This window comes from Phalacrocorax aristotelis, chromosome 3 (genome assembly GCF_949628215.1).
Source record: "Phalacrocorax aristotelis chromosome 3, bGulAri2.1, whole genome shotgun sequence".
NCBI classification, from domain to species: Eukaryota; Metazoa; Chordata; class Aves; order Suliformes; family Phalacrocoracidae; genus Phalacrocorax; species Phalacrocorax aristotelis.
In genome coordinates, this window is record NC_134278.1 from 131,044,150 (window position 1) to 131,061,753 (window position 17,604).

The 17,604-nt window shown below is 49.0% G+C and overlaps 1 protein-coding gene across 3 annotated transcripts in view; it reads left to right on the forward strand.

Moving 5' to 3' along the window:
- LOC142055585 (sodium/potassium/calcium exchanger 3-like) overlaps window positions 1-17,604 on the forward strand; it is a 273,389-nt gene that overhangs the window by 10,845 nt on the left and 244,940 nt on the right. The gene's annotated exons all lie outside the window — the stretch shown is intronic.

The following is a 17,604-nucleotide window of genomic DNA, read 5'->3' on the forward strand; positions in this document are numbered from 1 at the left end:
TTTGGATAGGGAGGCTCAGGACCTGAGGACTGTAGGACTAGAGTCTCAAATTGTTTAAATTGACTTTGGTGGCACGGTGCCAGCTGACACCAGCTGAGAATCTGGACAGAACAACTTACCCAAGGTCACCTCACAGGCTAAGAGCAGAGCAGTGAATTAAACCTGGGTCTGCAGAATCTCACTTCAGGGTAAATAAGGCATACATGCTGCTTCTTGGGGGGTCCTGCCGTTCTTAAAGCCTTATAAAGAAAGGACAGTGTTAAACACTCGATTCTGGTATGATGTGGAGTACTACCCTTTTGTGCCAGGATCTCTGGTTAAAAATAGAAACTTTTTTTCCCTATAGTAGTATTTATTTCCTTAAAGTACTTTGGAAAGTTTCAGTTTGGGATTTTACTAGAAAGGTGCCCCCCTTCTGTGTGAGTGAGGGTCTGCGTTGAGCTGGGCCAGGCTCATTTCTCAGACAAGAAAGGCTGAGGTACTGGTGTGCTGCTAGTGACTGGTACCTGTTTGGGCTTTGTGTCTGTCTCTTTCAGCAGGTAGGGAAACTTTCCCCAGGTGAAAAGTGAGCAGTTTGGACAGTGGGTGCATTCACGTCACCTGCTTGTAGGGACAGGCTGCCTTTCCAGTCATCTGCCAAGGAGTCTCCACAAACTTCAGTCTAGGCTTAGTGCAGAACCCCCCTTTGAAATGTTTCGGAAGGTACATATGCTAATGTCACCCTGACAGAATGTTTAAGGGCCACTCTAAAAATCCAGTGGTAGTTTTCTCTATTGATTTCAAAGGTGACAAAGGTCCTATTCTTTGAGGCCTTGCTTGGTTTTGGAATGGGGTTTTCATTAAATTATTTTCAAGGATGGGCATGACATGTCTCTGCTTACTATGTTTCTGAATATTGAGATGGCATCATAGACAGTGATATCTTCCTTGTGCTGTTTTCTCCATGGGGGAAATGGGAAAGATCAGGAAAGACAGGGCTGTTCTAGCTTTGGCCATCTGTAGTTACTCCTTAAGGTCTGTTTGGTCAGGCTTGCATGAGAGGTTGGCAGCCCACCTCTGCACCATTGCACCGTTTCCCTCTCTTGCTCAGAGGCTCCCAGTGTGAAGCAGATGTTTACAGGTCCGTGCTGGACTTGCACCACTCTCAGCATCTGACTTGTGACGCCCAGTGTGCCCCTGAGGCAGAGCAGAGGGAGCCTCTTCCCAGCTGGGGCACCGCACCCCTGGGGAATTAGGAGAGTGCTCTGCTGAGTTGTGTGCCTTGGTTCAAGAGCTCTGCATCTCTGAGCGCCCTGCATTGGAGAACTTGTGGTCGCTGTGTTTGACCAGGAGACAGACTCCTCTGAAGTGTGAGATTTCCCAGTGTGGATGTTAAACGTACAAGTTAGTTCTGGTAAGTCAGTGAAGTTGCACAAAATATGAGTATTGATGATGATTGTACTTTTTTTCCTATACATTACCAGGACTCTTTAGCAAAGAGCTGAAACTAGTGTTTCCAAAATTATGGAGTGTGTTTCTTACAGAAGCTGAAATGTGGGAATTTACAAGGTGGTGCTTCTTTGAGTCCAGAGGTTCTTTCCTCTTTCTTTTCCTCCCCCACTCCCCTCAAATCCCTTGAAAAGTTATTTCAGTAACCATCGTGTTGCTATGGATGTGGGAGAGAGAAGGGGACTGCATTAAAACGCAGGGTCTGCCAGCCAGGATGCGCAAGGCTGAACAGTCTGGCTCTTGCCGGAGGGAGTCGCACAGCTGATTTCCTCACGTGGGACTGTGAAAAGTGACCCTAATGGTACAAAGCAGAACCAAACAAGCTGGACACTAGCTGTGTTCTCCCTGCCCTGTTAGGTGGGCGTTACGGTGCATGAGTCCTCCCCACCGGCAGCTAGGAGCTGGGCTGTGCTAAGATGAGCTTGGGTCCGCAGGAATGAAGGACTGGCTCTCAGCTGGAGGAGGAAAGGACAAGGGACAACCTGAGCTAGCTCAGTGGTGACACCTGTTGACTGGGAAGATGGCTGTGCCAGTGATCTGAGGTTAGGAGGACCACGGGACACATGAAACACCAAGCCTTGGCTTGTATCATCAGCGTGAAAGGGAGTAGAGAAGGCAGCGTCTAGCAGTGCGTTTTTATTAGAAGAACCTGTTGTGGGGTGGAAGCTGCAGCAGGACACGTTTCACTTTCTCTAGGCGGACGAAGCTGCCAATTTTACTGTGGCTGATTAAAACGTGCATATCTCCAGTTCCGTGATTCCCATGGCTGGTGGGCTTTGTCCCTCTCCTTCCCGATTACCAGATTTATTTGTAGGTATGTTTGCTTGCTTCTAATAAGTATAAGAAAGAGATGTCCTGGGGCTTCCTTATATATTTGTCTGCAATTAAGGTAGGATTAATTGCTTAAAATTGTTTTTAAGGGCCTGTTATGAGATCAGCAGATAGGAGCATGGGATAAAATGCATAATGAATACATTATGTTATAAATAATGGAGACAGCCAGTGCACAGGCATCCCTGAAAGGTAATAGCTCTTTCAATATTTAATTAAGTGGGTACCATAGGGAAAACACTCTATGTCACTAAGGTAATTTTCAACCTGGCTTAGTGACACGTAGGTCAGCCTGAAACCTGCACGCAGCTGGGACCCCTGGTAGGCACAGTTCATGGTAATCGCAAGGAAATGTGTGTTGGCTGGAGAACTGGTGAGAAGGGATAACATTGAGGCTTGATACGAGATGCTCATAGCACCTGGAAGATTTGTTGGTACTAGTGCTCTCTCTTAAGAAAAGGAGCAGAGTTGCTGATGTAGCAGCATAGGAAGCCTGTGCTTCTGTCTGCTTTGTAGAAGAACCCAGCTGTCCAAGAGGACACCTGATGGATGTTCTCTCCTGCTCTTGGAGCCCGTTTGCCTGTGGCTAGCTCGTCATGGCAGATCCAGACCAGATCCGCTTGCTGGCCAGTGGCAGAGAACAGGGTTGAGTGAAGGACCACAAGCACCCTAAACCGTCTAAAATGCTGTGTATGGGTTGCAAGCCTTCGCAGCCTTTCTTGAGCAACTCGTCGTGTTTCTTCCTGTGGCTCTTGCTGTCTGGGGTTGATTTTAGCCCCACGCACTGGGAACAAAAGAGGTGCATTAGTGCAGGGAATTAATTTTGTAGGGAAGAAGGCACAGCATCAATTATGAGGCCAGCGGCTGCCCTTCAGCATGTTCTTATCTGTGATAAAAGTTGGGTCTCATGGGCTTTCTGAACAGATACAGAAAAAGGGAGGTATTGCCCATCCGCAAGGCCTAGATTCACACCTGTGACCATAACGGCTCATTTCGCATTTCCCATCTCCTCCACCCTCTCATTCCATTATGTTTTATCCCCCATCCTTATACTAGCTCCACTGCAATTTCACCCATGCCAGCGTAGTGGGCAGTTAAATGAGACCCCTTAGTGCAAGGCCTGGGAGATTTGTGAGGGTTGCAAAAGCCCCGCCTGCCCTCCTGCATGTGTCTCCAGGTTTCTCAGTGGAGCTTCCTGCTTTGTATATCCTTGTCTGGCTGTCAGTGAGTTTTCCTGAACTTCACAGCATGTAAAGAGCGCTTTTAGGGAGAGAATCCAGATTCAGTATCGTACAGTGGAGTTAAATACCAGAGCCACTGTATTCTTTGGGGCTGAGACCTTGTCTCCATGTTGCAAGTGCCTAGTGTGTTTCCACCACTATGGAAGCAGTAAATAATAACAATTAAACAAATAACACAGACTTTTGTAGTGTTATTGCAGGGAAGCAAAAAGGGAAGAGAGTTGTAAGGCAAAGGGAAGGGAGAAATAGTCTTTTTAACTTGAAAAACATGTTTGTATTGAAATCGGACACAAAAGCTCTCTTGTCCTTCTCGCTTGTTTATTTTTTTGCAAGATCCCATTTTTTCCCTTTATTTTTTGTGGACAAAAGCATGAAAAAAAACCCTCTTCTGCTCTTTTGTGATGGGTCCCCTGTCATCAGAGCATTCTGGTGTTTAGATACCAGACTGGAAGCCAGGGCTTATGACAGTCTCTTCCTTTTTTCTTTTTCTTTTTTTTTTTTCCCCCTGAAAGGGGTGGCTTATTTTTAGTGCTTGCAACACCCAGCTCACTGGAGGGACGCAGCAGGCCTGTTCCATCCATCCATCCACGGGAGGGTCGTGTTCACTGAGGGAACAGGATCTGTGCCCGCTCTTCGTGCGTGTCGCTGATCCGTTCCATTGCCCCTGCGAGCCGAGGCAGCCCACGGGCCGCGGCCTCGGGGCGGCCAGCTCCAGGCACCCAGCTGCCGCGGTCTGGCTGCTGCGGTGCAGAGGCTGAAGGAGCGGCTCGGAGCCTGGCCGGGCGCGGGTGGCACAGGCTCCGCTGGGAGCTGGCACAGCGGTGTGGGAGAGAGGTGGAGGAGTCCCTTCTGCGCAGGTTCTGCCCTTCCTCATCTGAGGAATTCTCCTTGCTGTGCCGTGGGTGGATTTACACCCGTAGGACTCGTATCTTCCGCTGTTTGTCGTCTGTTCAGGTCGCAGCAGTTGCCAGAGGAGCTTCTTGCTCCTGGGACACAGCTGAGAAAGGGCACACCTTTCCGGGGCGCAGGGCTGGGCCGCTGCGTGTGCGGAGGCTGAGCGACCCTGTCCCCCTCGGCAAGGAGCTCACCCCCGGAGCCTGGAGACCCCCGCCGTCCGCGGCGCGGGCTGGGGCGTCTTTGGCCACGGACCCTGCCCTGCAGGGACGGCCGCCCTCTGGCACCTTGCTGGGAGGCACGCTGTTGGGTGCTGGGTCCTTTCCACTGCAGTCCCCCTCCAGCCATGGCCTGCTGCCCATCCCACTGGTCCCTGGGTGGGTGAAGCGCGCAGCGGGCCCTCAGCTTGCGGGGTGGATTCAATGCTGACTGTGCAGGTGAAGCAGTAAGGGTGACACTTTCAGTATGGTTTAGAATTGAAGTGGGGGAAAAGTCAGGGTTTCTTTTTTTTTTTAAAGTGGGGATGGGGGAGGAAGAGCTGCTGTGTTCTTTTCCCAGCATGTTTTTGAGGTATTTTCAGACTAAAGTTAATTCTGCAGAATTATATTTAGCTAAAAGTGTAAAAGAGGACAAACCAAACCAAAATAAAATGCTTTATTCCAGGTTGACTAAAACATTTCATCTGACCTAAAACTGTCTTTTCCCCCACTGCCTGTTCAGAATTCAGAGAGAAATAGATAAATGTGGGGGAAGAAGCGATGAATGTTCAGCTCCTAAACAAAAAACCACAATCAAACCCGAGGTATTTGTCCCTGTCACATGGGTTTGGAATGCAACTCATTTTTCACTGCTTTTTAATAGGTAAATATCTCCTCCAGAGAATTATGCTCTTACTGCAACACATTACCCAAGCCTTCCAAGAAATGAGGATCCCTTTGATAACAGGGAGATTCTCAATTACTGATTTTCAGCCATGTAAGGTCTTGATTTCTAGGTTCAAGCAGCCACAGGATCTTGGAACTGTGTAAAAAGTAGCACTGTTACTGATGGAAAATCAGTTTAGGTTATTTTTAATTCATTGTAACTAATGTTTTCTGTACTGTCTACCATGAAGAAAGAAAATTGTTTTGCATGAGTTTGATCGGTAGCCTGGGATAGCCTGGGTGACCTGTGGTGCAGCCGCCTATGACACACCTTACAGCTGCGATTCTTGCCCTTGTTTCTTTTCTTCTGCTCTGAAGTCAGAGGCACCTTTTCTGTCGGTTTCGCTGCTCCGTCCAAAGTCCATGTTCTGGACAGTGGCCTGGGGAGGTTTTGAGCAGCGCTTTTGGATTGCCAGCAGCAGGGCGGCTTGGTGACTGAGTTGAGGCAGTTGCTGACACAAGAAGGGAGCTCGGTGAGGTTGGGTTTGGTGAAATGCAGAGAGAGGAAAGAACAGGGAGTCTGAATGCACTTTGGGATTGCCCAGCATCCCTTGCAGGGAGTGCAGCAAGGAGCTTGGGAAGGAGCTTGGATCAGGGAGAGGAGCTGCCCTGAGGATGTTTTAGGGAGGAGGGATTTATTGCCCATCTTCCTTTTATGCCTTTAAAAACTTCCTCTCTGTTTATTGGGGGCGGAAAAAGTGCTGGCATCTACAGCAGGGTAATGCAAAGGATGCTGCTTTATCGACTCCTGAAATTCACCTCTACAACAGCCACAGAAGCAGCGGGAGGCAAAAGCAGAGTTGCTGGCCAGCGTTAGGAGATTGTCCCATTTTTGGAACGTCATAGGGCAGAAGAAGCGGGCAACAGCTCTGTCAGGAAAGACGTACTGTGCCAGAGCGCAGTGGAAATCACGCCTGGCAGTCGGCTGCCGAGCAGCAGAGATAATATCAGCAGCGTCCAGACCTTCCATTTATAACAGGTGAAATGTTAATGAAATGAGAGTGCCAGTGGAAGAGTTAAGATAACCCTGAGAAATGAAAGCAGAGAATCAGGCTAAAAATATTAAGTGCTCTTGTATAGATCAGTGGGAAACTTGTCACCTCGTGTATCACGTGCGGTTTAAGTGGGGGCATAGAGGAACTTCCAAGGAAAAACCATGAAAGTTATTAGAGGCATGAAAAGATTATCGTAAGAAGAAAAACGCTAGTCTAGAGAGGAGCTGAATCACAGGAGGCGTGATAGGGAGATTGAAAAAGCAGTATTTTTTTACCAGGTGCTAAACTGTTCCTTTTGCACGTACGGGTAAAGCAAGAAGGAGGAAACGGTCAATTTAATGGTCAGGCTGATATGAATAATAAAGAAAACATAATTTCTGCACAAACTGGTAATGAACAGTCAAGGAAGTCTGGAATAATTGCATACCCAATGACAATTTCTGGCACAAGACAGCGAACAGGGAATTTTATCTTCAGTTAACTAACGCTGTTCAGGATGGTGGAGAAGTGCATGCAGAAATCCGTGGGTTCTCCTGGAGTCTGTGCACTGCCTAAAAGATGAGTTATACCTTACGGTTGCTCTGAGGTGGAGGTGTTTTACTGACCTGGAGAACCAGTAGACCTGAAAAGAATTAATGGTTAGGTTTTTAAAAAAAACCCTCCTGCTTAGTTTTAAATAAAAATCTGTATCAAAATTCCTGTTTTGTAGGAAGATAAAATGTCACAGAGCTCATAAATTTAGAGAAAAAACAATCTTCCATACTTCCTTGGTAATAAAAGAGACTTTTTCAGCTAATTTCTCCTCTGCTTTCCTTGAGGAAAAAGTGCTGTTGCTTTTGGCTTTATCTGTAACTTTTGGGGAAGTGAAGAGACAGGTAAAACGTGAACACATGCATTCTGTATAAGTAGTTACTTAAAATCAGTTTTGGGGAGCCTTTACAATTTTTGAAGCAAGCAAAAAAGGAGAAGCATGCTCAAGGTTAAAGCATCCTCTCCGCACCTGGCTGAGCTGCCGATACCCCAGCACCTTTGGTAATCAGGGCGCGATTGCCGCGGCGGGGGGCTCCAGGGCTGGCACAGTAACCAACGCACTGCCAGCACGTCGCTCCGCCGCCTCTGACGGTCCCTCTCGTGCAGTGAGCCCCGCTCCTCGCCACGTCGGCAGCAGCGATGAGGGGTGCTGCTGCTTAGGGAGAAGAAAAAGGGAACTGCTCTATTGCTGTTTCACTGGAGAGCATGAGAGAACGCCTGCCTCCCCAGCAGTGAAACTCTCAGCGTGCATCACGCAGCAGCTAGGTTTCAGTCTGCCCTCCCAGTTCCAGTGGCGCCTTCCTAAGCCACGCTGCCTATGCTGTGAAGCGTTTAGGTGTTGCGTCTCCCTTGTGTGAAGAACTGTACGAACACGTAGGGAGAAACAGGCCTTGCGCAGAGCTGAAGCAGGTGGAGGATTAAATTGGTGACAGAGACAGTGAGCATTTGGTTAAGGTCACAGCAAGTTTGTGGCAGGGTAGGAATTAAACTTCAGTCTCTTAAATCATTGCCTCATGCTTTGGCTACGGGCTCCAGTTTGTGTGTGGTTTACCTTTGCTTTGCCCAGCCACAGAGGAGAGTTTTGAAGGTATTTCTCTTTAAATGCCGCAGTGAGGAGTAGAAAATGTTATCTTTTGCAAAGATATGTTTCTGTGCTGAGCTTTGCTGCGGGAAGCGCTGCAGGTAGCGTCGGAGCTGCAGGTGCTGCCCAGCATCCACCATTAGAGATGCATGTGCCTGTGGGTGCCAGCCACAGTGCTGGGTGCTCTGGGTGTTCCCAGGTGCCTCTGTAGAGGTCAGGGGGGTGACCCCAGCCTCTGGTGGGGCAGGACCACCACCTGAAGTGGCTGAAGGCTTGATGAGCAATCACTGCCATGAGGGGGTTTCTAGAAAGCACTGCCTGACCTTAAAGTTTTCTTTGCCTTCAGGGTGGGAGCAGAGGAAGACTCGAGCAGAATGCATGTGGAAATTTCACTTTCAGATGGTAGGTAGCATTTCAGAGTTAAAAGAAGCCCAAAGTCACGTTTTTTGCTGTTATTCATTTTGTGCTGTGAGAGCTGTAGAGCTGTGTGACCTTCAGAGCCTGCCCTGCCTTCCCAACCAGCAGCTGGGCTGCGTTTGGAGCAGTGCTCCCAGCTGTTGCTTGTGAGCACCCATGATGGCTGGGAGGGGCAGCAGCTTCTTGGGCCCCTTGGTGGGCTCGCGTGCTCTTTGCTGGCAGGGGCTGGTGAGCCTCGGCCTCGAGGTGCACAGGAGTCTGCCTCGGCAGACTGGGAGCCGATGTGGGAGCACGGAGGCTGGGTTCTTCTCAGGTGGGTACCTGGTCTTCTGCCTCGCTCCTCTGAGGGTGCATGGGATGGAAGAAGGGTATGGAGGAAGTATTTTGTGATACTGCGTGGGGTGTTTGAGGTTGGGGCACGTTTCTGGGCTCAGAGGGTCAGCCTCTCTGATGTCTCTGAAGGGGTCTTCAAACTGGCAGAGAGGAGAGCTTTGGACAAAGGCTATCTGTGTGGTCACTGCTGGTAGGAGAACTTGTAGTTCATCCCTCCAGGCCGGTGATCCTCCTCTGAGACTGGGCTGGATCTTTAATCCAGGTTGCATTTATTTCTGTAGCAGAGAGCGAGAAGTATTTGGATATAATTGTGTCTGGGGGGTTTTGTGGGGGCTGCTTTTTTTATTCTACTAATGGTCACATAGAAAAATTGTAATAAAAGGGGGAGAAGGATACTGGGGAGGGGGTTGTGGTGAGAATTTAGGCCTTGTCTAAATTCACAGCCCCTTTTCGGCTGTGTGGGAGCTTTGGTGTGGCTGCCTTGCCTGTTGACAGAAAGGTGAAGTAGTGTGGGGTGGTTGTGTTTCCCCTGGAGATCCTTGGCCCTGCTTCAACAACTGATGAGGGCAGAGAAAGCTGGGGAGCAATGGATGCTTTGCATGGGTAGAGGACAGCTGGGCGCTGGTCTCTGCTCTAGTTAAAACTTAAGACCTCTCCTAGAGGAGCAACTTCCGTGGGGAAAAACTCCCCTGGCTGGTGGAGCCAGTCCTGGGCAATGGGATGGGCTGTGGCAGTGTTCCTGCCCCACGTTACCTGGGGGAGGGATTGAACCTGCCTCTCCCCTATCCCTGCCACATATTCTGGCTGTGGGGCCACATGGCATCGGTGCTACTTTCTTCTTGTTGTGGGATTATTTTTCTTTTGTGGCTGGCACTTGAGTTGCTGTGTAGTGATAAAACTGAAAAATCAGAAGTGCTTCATTCGACCAAAATTGTTTTTTCTGTCCCCCCCCTTACAGAATTTCTGTGGAAGCGGGAGAAGGCTCAGGGACGGGTACAAGACCGCAGTGGGCTATTGGTGGCAGGTGGGAGTTTGTGCGGAGGGGCTGGTAGGAAAGCAGGTGGTGGGAGGGGTGTGAAGGGGAGGAGGAGGCGGCAGTGGCTCGGCTGGGAAGGTGTGGGAGCCGTGCTGTGCACCAGTACCAGCCGGGCAGCGAGGTGAGAGGCGCTGGTAGGCTGCAGAGCCAGTCCCCTGGGGAAGGTGTGGGGTAGAGTGAATATCGTCACAAAGCTCTGGCTGAGCTTAATGGCTGTTGGCTGGAGAGCAAGTCTTGAGAAACGAACTACAAGAGCTGGGGTAGGAGAAATCCTGCAACTCTTCATCTGCCAAAGCCACAGGACTTTTTCCGTGGGGATTTCCATCCAGCTGTGTCTCCCGTTGTGTGTCCTGCCTCACCTGGCTGACGTCCTGGGCAGGCCCCCTCCCAGCACTGCTGGCTGGCATCTCTCAGTTTGGCATCTTCCACTGCTGGGTGAAAATGGGAAAGTCTTCATTCCTGCGTGGCACTAGCTTAATACCGGTCTTGCTAAGGGTCTGAAGATATTTCTGTAAGCCGCCTCTGCAGGTGCCTTCCCCTGCCTTCTGGTGCTGGCAGGCGCCTGGTTTGTGCAGCAGGCTCTATGTTTTGCCCCCACGCGTAGACTTCTTTGTGCTGTGACCCCTCATGGTGCTACAGGTATGTGTAGAAATACAGCTTTTAATTCAGATGCAAAGAACAGGCTGCTCTTCAAAGCCAGGTGTGGGTTTTTGGTGTCGTGTCATACCCGCCGGATACTCTAGTTATGGTCTTTGCTGCTGATGATTCTGAAAGGAAAGCATCTCCCACATCAGCCTACAAAGAAAGATCATCCCATTATGAAATGCTTGTGCAATCCCGAGCTCAGATTTCGCTGTGACAATCTCTGGCAGCTCTGATTGCACCAGTAGAAACTTATGCTGATGGACGCTCACCTGCCGGTCCGGGGGCCGGCAGCCGCAGGCAGCCTGACAGAGGCGTGGAAGGGCAGCCCTGGAGCGATGCCATAATTTAGCTGGGTCTTGCTCTGCCGAGAGGATTCACCTGGTCTGCCTGGAGGTAACCATGCCACTGCTCCCCACCTCTGCTTGCCAGCTCAACAGGGGAGCTTGCGCTTGGTTGTTCCAGCTTTTTTCTTCCCCAGGACTATTTCTCTCTTGCATTCACTGTAGGAAACTCTCGGAGAGGGAGATAATTCAGCTAGTTGGAAGGGGTGTGTGTGAAACCAACCCTCCAAAACCACCACCATTAAAACAATAGATAAAAGGGGACAGACAAGAGAGGAGGGAGGGCAAGCGTTTTTCAGAAAAGCTGTGCTGTTTTTGGCTTCGGCCAGCAGGATCTAGCAGTTTGCATAGAAAGTAGTTTGTTGTCAGCAAGAGCCGAGAATACCTGCCAGCTCTACGAAGCCGTTAGCAGCAATGCATTATGCTTGTGAAAGGCTGTGGTGACAGATCATCCCCTCGGCCGGGCCAGCCTCTGGCCTGTCAGCTCTTCGCCACTCCAGCTTGCTGCTCATGAGCACCTTTCCTCCTCACTGTGTTTCCGTGCTTCAGCAGTATTGGGCCAAATCCTTCACTGCTGTAAGTCAGTTTCTGCACAGATGTTCAAGGAGTTATCCCAGTTTCCCCCCGATGAACGTCATGCCTGGGTATTTTTTTTTAATATCCCCACCCCCCACCCCACCCCCAACTAATTAAAAGTTTTCTTGTCTGCTGGCGGCCCCAGTTTGGATGAGAAGGGCTGCGATACACTCGTGTTGAGTTACTGCTGTATACCAGCCTGATCCAGGAGAGCTTTCCACGACCTTCCCTCAAGACCCCCGTTTATCCATTCATCTTCCTCATAACTTTTTGTCGTTTTGTGATAATTAGGGGTGCTTTTGGAGGCTTGGATGAAATGACCGTGTCACTTCATGCTAGGTTCATGAAATGACCTTGTGATCTCAATGATGGGGACGTGAGGGGACATTTTTTTTTTTTATCTGCACCCTGGAGAGAAAGGTGCTAATAAGTCTGTGGTGGCATACACTTGGCCTCAGGTTTAGTGTGTGCTTGCTGCGTTTGCTAGTTGTGCGCTTGGACAGTGCAGCGTGTCGGGCAGGGGCTGCCTGCATACGGTGCCATGCAGAGCGGTGTCCCCTCCTGTCTGTAGCCACTCGGTGCTATTGGACCAGAAATAATGAAGGGGGCAGTTGTGCTTGTTTTTGTCACAAGAAAAATATTTACAAGTGCCTTCTTCATCTGTGTAGGTGTGTTAAGTAAACCTTAGTCTTTGATGGGGAGCCACCTGGCTGAGTGCAAGACAGGTAACTTCACGTCAGTGTAAAGCTGTTGTCTCCCCTCGCCTGTATCCTGCCTTCCAGAGGTGAGTTTGGGTGTTCTTGTCTCATTCAGCTGTCTAAGGTGCGTTGGCTAGCTGTGCGAAGGCCCCCCCGTGCTACCATCCAGCGGGAGCGTGGCTGGACCCAGAGCTCCACAACAGGTGCTTTGTCCCTGCTAGAAACTGGATGTGCGCTCCAAGGCCCTGCCGTGCGTCTGGCTCGCTGGGGTTCCTGTGCCTCGATGCTGAGAATAAACACACTCCTCAGATCTGTGTGCAATTGGGAGCATCGATACATTACACAGTCCTATAAAGTAGTAGTCTCTTCATGCTGAAAAGTACAGGCTGGGATGTGTTTAGCTGTGTTTCTGCTGTGCTGTAAGTTGCAAACTCCAGCCAGAGCCATCTGGAAAAGCGTAAGGAGCTCTTTAGTTCCCACGTGGAGATCTAGGTCACACACACAGCATTTTCAGACGTTCTGAGCAATTTGATCAGTTCTTCTTTCCACTCTATTTCATTTTCATGATCATAAGTAGAACAGATCGGCAATCTTGCTAGAGAGCCTGTTCTCACCAGACTGCTGCCCCGGCTTGGCAGGGACAGGAGCTCCCAGCAAACACACACTAATGTGCTCCCTGTCTTATTTAAAGAGACACGGCCAGTGGAAGTGCACTGTCTGCATTGTCTTGTTGGTATTATGAAATGCAGTACAGGCACAAGGACAGGGGAAAATGACTCGTGTAGTTACTGTCCATGGGAATATCTCTGGGGGGAAGCACAAATAAGATTCACCAGAACCTGGCTTCTGAGCTGGTAATGTAAAACTGGTGCTGCGTAATTGGAGTTGTGGAAAATACCTTGTGGTGGCATTCAGTGCTTAAAAAAAAAATTCACCCACTTTGAAATATGCTATGGTACAGACCTTTGGAAAAACTCTTTATTGCAGCAAAGTTTTTAAAGATGTCACAGCGTTATTTTATTATAAAGCCAGGAGCTAAAACATTAATAAGAAAAAATGTCTAATCTGTATACTGGCCTGAACTAAATGACAATGTAGCTAATGCAGGATCTTCAGTAGTCTTTACCTCTGCTGAGAAAATGGCAAAAAAAAAAAAAAGGCTTTGACATGTTTCCCATTAAAAATCATCCAATTCTGAATAACTGCATTTTCAGAAAGAAAACTGTTAGCTTTTTTAATAACCTTTTCTACTTTTCCTTGGAAGGAAGGGCGTTGCTTATTCTTTGCTGTTTTCATAGCCTCTCTGCAGAATATCAGATTTTTGTCCTACATTTTGCTGTCTGTGATTTAGTGTATATTGAAATGAAAGGATGGGGCCCTTGTTTGGTGACACAAGGGCTCAAGCCCTGCAGCCTTTGGCAGCTGATGTGAATCTTCAAGTCAGTGTAAGTTTTGCCTTAGAACAAAGATTATTGCAGGATACAGTCAGAAACGAGGAGCCAAAAGCATGTGTTGCAAAAGGTTTGTTCCCAAGGAGAATTTGTGATTATTGCATCTGCTTTATTTGAAGCTGTCCTGGGGATGTGATTGTATACCATTTATAGACCAGAATATACTTGTGCCTCTCCCACAAGTAAACCTGAGGTGCTGGTGCTCCTGCTGCTGCAGGTGTTGTGGGACCCCACCAGTGCAGACCAGAAGGGGCCGCGGAAGCCAGAGAGGGTCCAGCCACCTGGCCATGGTGGTCCTGGCACGTGGTTTGTGCAGCCCTGTCGTGGTGGGATGCTACAGCTGAGGTGATGTCCCTGCTGCTGGGTGCTGCAGCACTTCTTGGTGGTGGTGGTTCTGCCTCATGCCAGCACCTGAAGCAGGGAGAGATGCTGCCAGGCCGGAGTGGCAGTGCCCCCTGCATCCAGTGGCATGGGTGAGCTCCCTGTTTTAAAGGCAGCCATGTGTGAAGGGTTAAACCGCAGCTGGTGGTTGGTTGCTCTTTCATTGAATCTGCTAAAACATGAATTCTGGCGTCTGAGTTGTTTTCTGCAAGGGCTGGTAGGAGCACAGCCTGTGCCTGTAGGGCAGGTGTCGAGCTGCCTCTGGCCATGCTGTGGGGAGGCTGGTGCTGGCACATGGGGAAATGTGGACACCATTTAATTGTCATAAAATGTCCTTGTTAGCAGGGTTAAAATCTTGATGTGTCCTTGTATTCACAGGGAAATCCTTGGAAGGCCAAACATTTGAAGAAGGCATCTCCTTTCATCTATAACTTCTATTTTCTGTTGCTCTGTTGAGCCAAATGTGTTTTAGAGTGGAGATACCCAAGGCAGGATTTTGGGGTCAGCGGGTTGTGAGTCCTGCTGTGGGACAGCTGTCCCTGCTTAAACCTGGAGGTACCAAAGGAGAGCTTTTACTGGTGTAAGTCACAGCCATCCCATCAAGTTCAGCTGTGGACCAGTTCTGCTGCTATTTATGCTGATTTGTGTGAATTCTGAATGTAGCCTTTATAAACACTTTTATTGCCAAATTAAGCTTTTCCCCTTCCAAAGTCACCTCAAATGACTTTCTTCTTCTCTACCCCTCGCTTGGAAAAGTTTGCAATCTGAGAGAGAAAGGCGTTGTGGGTGGGGAGGGAGCAGCAGAGGTTTCTGCAGGAACTTCGGGGCTGTTGCAGCCGTTGCGGGTTCTCCCTCGTGCCTCTCTTCCATGCAGCGATGCACAACAAAGCATCGACTGCTTGGAGGAGAGCCTCTCTGCTCTGAAAACAGCTTGTATGTGGAACTGAAACTGGTTAGCTCAGATTACCAGAGTGTGTTTATTATTACGAGAGATGCCTGATGTTGCATTATTGCCTGTCCTCCTTCTGAGAAACACAGTCTGCTTCTGTCAGTGATGTTTGTATGTTTGACTCGCAGCTTAAGTGCTTACCATGCTCACAGACTAAACAAACAGCATTCTCTAAAGTTTAGAGAATAGCAAGTACAAAGTGCTTGAAGCTTCAAATGATGATATTTAGTTTACCAGTTTACCAATACAAGTTAAATACTTTTTGCTTAGTAAACACAGGTGCTTAAGGCTGCCTGTGCAGTGGTGGTTCTTCCCCCAAATATGCACGCAGGCTGACCCTGGCATGCCTTGGGAGCGTTGGTCCCAGTCACTGCTGTTGGCCTGGGATGCAAGTTTCCAGGCAGCCCCTTCCCAAGGTTTGCCTCCCTTCTGGTAGCGTGACACGGGAGCTGCCCTGAGCAGACTGTGGTCTGGGCAAGCAGAGAAGTCTCGGGTTGACCACCTCGCACTCAATGGGATGAGTCCGAAAACCTACCAAAAGGGTTGGGACCTGCAGAGAACTTTCTACTTTACCCTTAAGCACCCTCTGAGACATTGCCCCAGGATCTGAATCTCTGTTCCACTGCTCTTTGCTTGTGATCTGTCTCCAAAGTGCTGAACGAAGCTGGGAATAGTTCAGACTTAAAGGTGGTTTTGACACATCAAGCGTTGGGTGCGCTCTCCAGCCTCTGCGCAGACCCCCACTGCTGTGAATTCCCTGCGTGGAGTAAAGCCTGTCGTCTCCCGGTGGCCTCAAAACGCCCTAGATGTTTGGCAGACAACTGCATGTTCTTTCCAGTGGGCAGGACAGCCAGGTCCTGCTGCAGCCTGAGTGCGTGCAGGAGAAAGGCCGTGGACAGTGTCAGTGATACGCACTTGAGGAGTAACTTGAGTACCAGTGTCCTTGTGAGAGAGCCTGTGTTCTGCCTTGTGGAAAGATGATGGATGGGTGGATGGAAATCTCTCTCAAATGCAGTTTGTTATGAGATGGGCTCAAGGTCTCTGTTGCAAGATAGCTGATTTGGTGCATGTGCCTGCTTGAAGTGGATGCCTTGGTGGCTTTAAAAAAAGGGTTTTTTCTTCCTTGAATCTAAAACTATATAGGATGCGTGGAACTGACATGTGAGCATGTGCTTTCAAGCCAATTAGGCAGACATGACACGTCCAAGGCTGGCCAGTGTTGTGCCAAGAATACAGTGGAAATCAGCCAGCTGTTTTTGTTGACATTGCTAAAATAGTTTCCCTTACCAGCACCAAGACAAAGCTGAAGCCTGGTGTAAAGCAAGGAGAGAGTCAGAAGTAGCCAGGCAAAGTAATGTGTTACCTTTTGTAGGATTGCTTGCTGCACGCTCGTACCTGAAACTACCCTGTGCCTTGCGAGTGTGCAGCTGGATCCAGTCTGTGAGTGTAGGTCCAAAGCAGCTATAGGACAACTGCAGTTTGTGCCGTGCTGCTGGTGGGAGCCAGGGTATAGTCGGTATAATGTGTCTTCACGTTCATTACATGCAAACTGGGTTTGGTACCTAGTGAGTTGACTTTCTGGTGTGTTTGTTGCCCAGCAGTCACTGCCTGCACTTGCTTCTCAATATTCTTTTCAGTTCCTTCTGGCTTCTCAAGGGCAGAGTCCTGGTGCTGGCTACTTTCATCCTTTGCTGGAGTCAAAGATGTGCCACTTCAGTCTCCTTATTTTATTACTCTTGCCTTCCAGATGGTGATTCTTATTTTACTGGGTTGGCGGCCTAGGCATAGAGTTTTGGGGGTTTTCTTGGTATTCTCAAGAGCAATCATATGTAGCACTGAAGCTTTGAGAGTGTGCAGCTGTTTTTCAGTCCAGTCTGGGTCATGCTGGCAAAGAAACCAGTGAGCAAAAGCAACGTGGCTGGTGTTGGAAAAATGAGAAGTCAGTAAATGTGTGCACGCTTCCCATTAGGAGGACGGGGCATGGCAAAGAGTATGCTCAGACCCCTCTGCCTAAAATGGTCAGCTCCCACTGGATGGGGGCTTATCCCTTTTTTTCAGTTTTATGTGAAGTCTGTGCCCCTGGTGATTATAGATGTTTCTTAATGGTTGGACACAGGGAGGGCTACTGAAGTGACTTGGAGGCATGCTCTGGCCTCGGTGGGCTCGTGTTGGGTGGGAATAACAGTGCAGTTGGGCTTAACAAGAACCATTTTGAGAACAAATATGGCTATACTCTCTTAAAGACATTTCCATCAGTTGTGCTCTGTGAGCAGAACCTGAAGGAAGCTGTAAATTTCATGTTTATAAATGAATGCTTCCCAATGTGTTGAAGAGCTGCCGCCTGCCCTGCAGTGAACAGGTTCAGGAGCGTTTCCACCGAAGTCATTAGACTTGAGCACAAGATATTGAGATGGATCCCTACTGACCACTTCAGTGAAAATAACTGTTCAGACTTTTATTGCAAAATGTAATTTGAAGATGGCGATGGCTCCTGTACCTCGGCCCCTCTCCGATGCAGCCTCCCTGCTGCTGTTTCCTGACACAGCGTGCATTGCTGAGCTCTGCCCTTGCAGTCCCGAGGAATCTCACGCTCTGCTGAGGCAGAGTTTTCCTAACACCTGTGTAGCGTTTTACTGATTCACAAAGAAGCCTATCTAACCTTTGTGTCAAACACTCTGTTTCTGAGGCCTCGTTCAGCAGCAAATTGGATTGTAATCCTAAGCAGAAATGGCTTAAATGTTGTATAAGCATGTACAAAATTCAGCTGGGTTTTGCTGGTACTTTACAACAGTG